Here is a 5,325-nt window from a genome sequence, read left to right as displayed (position 1 = left end):
GGCCTAGGCACAACATAATAGTTGGATTGCTTATAGATGTGCTTGAACAAGACATAAGACATTTTGCTCAACTGGAAGACATCCAAATGCTAAAATCTTTGTTTATGGAATGCTCATTTATTCAGCTGGATAGATCACGAATGTAATATGATAAGTAGAAGGATTAGTGTTTATGCTACTAAGTTAGTGCAAGATGAGGAATATCTAAAAACACTCTTGTAATGCTCAATATGGGCATTTGCTCAAGTTCTATAGGTTGTTTTTTATATCAATAATATTTCTAACGTTTCCGTAAAAAATATATATATAGATGTGCTTGACAGATATAGGTGTGAAAGTGTGTGATTCGAATGAATTATAATAGAGTAATAGATGTAATTGGGTTAACTCGTTTATAATGATTTAATAAATGTGTCAATCTATTTATACACATATAATATATTTAATCACCCATTTACTACTCATTTGAAATTGTACTTATTCTTTTTTTTTTTTTTGCATGTTGTTTGACAAAGGATAACGATATTTTATTGATATTAGTTTGGTAGAAAATTCAAATTTATCTGCTTAACACCTACTAAAACTTAAATTTAAATGTATAATTATTTTAAAATGGATATAAATGGATGAGCCATATCAACCACTATCCACTAATTACATAGGTTTAATTGGGTATTTATTTACACCCATTCGAAATTCATTGCATATTCAAATCCATTTATTAGTATATGAGTTTGTACGTATCAACATAATTGGATTATGATGAGTTTGGACGGATAAACATAATTGAAATATAATTAACGCTTATATCAATAGAGGCGGACTGAAATTTATCCATCAAAATCCTGCAAACAGACAAAAATGCAGAGACAATCAACACCAAACATGAAACAACTAGCACCAACAAAAAAAAAAATGAAGAAGAAGAAGAAGAAGAGACAACTAGGCGGGGTTGGAGACAACAACAAGTATTTGCTCGTCAACTTCAATTGCTGAGTGGGTTATCCCGAGGGAGACAGCAACGGAGAAGGCATCTCTCAAGGCCCAAAACTCAGCACCTGAGTTGGAAGTCCAGCCCACATTGCAGCGCAAACATTCCATCCGTAAACAGCGTCTGCTGAACTTGAGTTAACTAATGAGGACCCATCATTATGCGAACGAGTTATAAATATCCAGCGGTGACCCTCCGATCCAAAGGCATAACTAGTTGTTCTATAGTCTTTCTTCTTTTGTTCAACGGTTGTGGCCCTTTTGAAAGAAAATCATGCTACTTGCTCAATTGTGGATCCGTCAATTTATGTCTTTCCTACCACCTGTCTAATTTGCAGGAAATTTACCATCCATTTTTCTCTAGTTCTCAATGATATCAACATCATAAGATCAAGCATTTCTCGTGTCATGACTTTTGAGTACTGGACAAGTGTTAAGTAGTTTTTTGTTGCATGAAAAGATGTGAGAAACTGAAGAAAGTGAGTTATATTCTCCTTTGTAGTATATGTTTAGACGGCAAGAGAATTGAAAATTTTTCTTGCATTTTTCTACGGTAAGTGACTGATAAGTCATAATTTGTGCTAAATTTATAATTATTTTTCCCTTTGATTTTAGCCAAATATTATCTTAATTGATATATTCTACTTATATTTGGTATTTGGGATTAATTGCAGGAAGTGGTGAAGAAAAAGTACTGAAAATCGTCATTCCAGCAGACTCCCTGATAGGTTGGCGTGCCCACGCCTAATTCCAGCTTTCAAGGACGGATTCTCGGGATAATTTGCACACGTGAAGTTTCCAAAGCTGTATGAAGCAGCGGACTTCAATGCTGAAAGGCAGTGGGGCCATTTCAAGAGCTAAAGAAAGCTATCTATAATAGGACTCCTTTGTTTAGCAATTTTGAAGGAGAGGAATCCGGATGGGGATTTGTTTATTCTCTCTAGTGGGCCTAGCCTAAAAGAAAAGGAATTTCCTTCATCCCATTGAGTGGCCCAAAAACGTAGAGGATTAGGAGACTTAGTGAAGGCTTTTCTTTAAATTGGTTTTGACTTGGAAAGCTGGAGGGAAGGTACGGAGGTCAGGGACTTTTCCTCCGTGGCCGACTTTTACTTTTCTTCCTTGGCCGATTTGGCCAGGAGCAATTTTGTAAGGTTCAGATAGTTTTTTCGCATGGTTGTTCTCCATTAATGGAGAACTAACCTCTTAATTCAAGTCAAGGGACAATTGAAGATTTGGTTCTGCAATTACTGTGAGATCGAATTTATTTTAATCGCTTTCTCATTTATTGGTATTTATATGATTCCTGCTTTCAATTGTTATAGCTCTTGTGTATGATTGATTAGTGCGCAATAATTAATTATTCATATAGGCTATTTTGCTAAATAGGGGTAATTGAATCCGTAATTGTTCGTTACCTCTATCCCAGTAGCAACTGGCGTAATTGGGTTTATGTCAGGGAAACATACGATCTAACTTAAACAAACCCTCTTAGCGTGTTTGTTAGTTAGGATTGGGCCTTTCTAATTCTTAATGCAATCTAGAAATTGAATCCTACGGTCGTACCTAGGGTTATTTTTGGATTAGAGAAATAGCTAACGGTCGTACCTTAGCTATCGAGAAATTAAGGAAGGGTTGGTTGTTTATCGCGTGCATGACAACTATAACTAATCTATTGCTAAATGTTGGAATTATTTCTGCATCAATGATCAGTGCATGAACCATTTCTGATGTGTACCCTTGGCTAGAGTTTTCCCAATCATTTCTTTTAATTAATTATTTTCTGCAGTTAATTTATTTAGTTAGCATTTAATCCAAAACCCCCCATACTTTGGACTCTAGAAGAAACAAATTATCCCCAGTCCCTGTGGATTCGACCCTACTCACCGCTATATACAAAATCTGTATTTTTCTCGAGTAGGTATTTATTATTGTACAGGTTCGGCACCTGTCAATTTTTGGCGCCGTTGCCGGGGACTGGTGCTAGATTAATTTGTTTCTTTTTGAGTTCATCTTATTTTTATTTTTATTTTTTTTATTTTATTTTTCCTCTATTTTTTTTATTATATAGTTTATGACTTCTAACACTCCGTATTTTGGTGATTTACTGGATTTTGTTTCCGAGGAAGGCAATGAGACTGATTTTTTTTTCTAAGTTTGCATATTTAGAGGCACTAAACTCTATTAGAGAAAGAATGGCTGCTGCAACCTGTGAAATTTGTTATGCCAGGGATCATTCGACCGGTATGTGCCTCGAATATCAAGATAATCTGAGTGTCCCACTCAATAATTATGGAGATTTTTCACCATGGTCTCAAACGTGGTATAACCCTAATCCAAACGGGTATGATCAAGGATGGTGGGATAACTCCAGTTATAATTATACAACAGGGCCACTAGATTTTCAACAGCTAGAGTCTCAAGAACCGTCATCCATGTCAGGTATGTCTCTTGAAGAAATGGTTGAATTAATAGCTACTAACACATATCAAATTCAACAGGAGGTACATCAACTTCAACAGGAGACACAAAAGATGAGTGAAGAGATGAAAGAAGGAAGGCGTGAATGGGCATCTAAAATGAGCAAATTGATTTCTCCAGTTTATGAAGAATTGCCCTCACCGACTATTATCGACCATGAGGAAGATGAGAGTGCAATTATTCTGATAAATGACATGGTACTGCAAGGGTCTCAAGAAGAAGAATCTAAAGATGCAGATGAAAAGAAAGTTGAAGCACAAGAATTGAGACCCCAACATCAAATGGTTCAAGTGAATGAATCCAGTGAACAATCTCCAAATGCGGTGACATCTCCTCCATTCCTTAATCAATATTTTCCTGACTCTTATTCTTTAATTCCTGTTAGTGAGATTGATTTTACTATACCAGAAAATTTTGAGTTTCATGACAGGAACAATTTAAGAGTCACGATGGCAAAATATCTCAAACCAGCAAGTGCTTGTGATGGAGGAGTGAATGAAGATTTAAGGTCATTACCTGGTTGTTTGGTGCCATTTACTAGTCCATGGAAGCCCGTAGCTCGTGTGTTCAAGAATTACTCTATTTACGAGGGCTATCAGGATTACATAGAAGATGAAGCACTGAAGCGAGCTACGCGATTTTATCCTCCATGAATAAACAGGACAATGTCTAGCCAAAGACATTAAAGAAAGGCGCTGCTTGGGAGGCAACCCAAGGCTTTTGTTTTAATTTTCTTATGTTTTTGGAATTTTTGTTAAGTGTCAGTTGCATTTAGTGATTTGTTGCTTGGTGGCAGGAAAGTGGCAGTTAGACGTGCCCACGCCAGGTGGTCACGCCTGAGGGAAAGAAATTTTCGTTCAGGATCTGCGGACTCTATAGCAGTTAGACGTGCCCACGCCAGGTGATCACGCCTGAGGGAAAGAAATTTTCGTTCAGGATCTGCGGACTCTATAGCAGTTAGACGTGCCCACGCCAGGTGGTCACGCCTGAGGGAAAGAAATTGTCGTTCAGGATCTGCGGACTCTATCGCAGTTAGACGTGCCCACGCTAGGTGGTCACGCTAACGGATCGAGAATTTTCGCCGGATGCTCAAAATACTAGGGGCAGTTAGGCGTGCCCAGGCCTAAGACTGGGGTTCTTTGTTTACCCAAAAAAAAAAAAACATTTCCCTTTTCTCTTTTCTTCTTTTTCTCTCTTTTCTTTCTTTCCTTTCATTTTCTTCTTCTTCTCCGCCGCTTCCCCTGTTTTTCCCCCTTTCCTTCTTTCCTTTCGCACTCGCGCTCTCCCTTCTCCCTTGTCACTCCGCCAGCGAGCAGCCTGAGTAGCCGCGACAGCCACCGCCGTCGAAGACCCACGGGCGCGACACAGTCGCCGCGCTCCCTCGCGTGACAGTCGCCTCCGCCCGCCGCTGCTCCCCCTGTGCCGTACGATCAGCCTCACGGACGCCGCTGCCTCCATCGGCAACCAGGCCTCCGTCGCCTCCGCGTGCCTCTGCCATCAACCTCCACCAGCCAGGCCACCTCGCGCGCGCGTCATACCCGCGGCCAAGTCGCGCCTCCAGGCCATCCACAGCTCACCGAGCCTCCAAGCTTCGCGACAACCACCAGTGCGCGCCGCCGAAGCAGCGCCGCCGCCGCCTAGCCCCAGCTCACGTGCACCTCCACCTCGCGTAGCTCAAGCTCCACTCCAGCAGCTCCATCGCCACCTCCAGCCCGCGGCAACTGCTGACTAGCCGCCATCCACCAGCGGCTACCCACACGAGCGACCCTCGCCGCCGTGCCTCCAACCGAGCCCAGCAGGCGCGCGACCTCCTTTGCCCCTTCTCAAGGACTTCACCAGCCGAGCTTAGCAAGTACC

Source organism: Coffea eugenioides, chromosome 8 (assembly GCF_003713205.1).
Source record: "Coffea eugenioides isolate CCC68of chromosome 8, Ceug_1.0, whole genome shotgun sequence".
NCBI classification, from domain to species: Eukaryota; Viridiplantae; Streptophyta; class Magnoliopsida; order Gentianales; family Rubiaceae; genus Coffea; species Coffea eugenioides.
The sequence above is the reverse complement of the archived record's forward strand: the minus strand, read 5'-3'. Positions refer to the sequence as shown.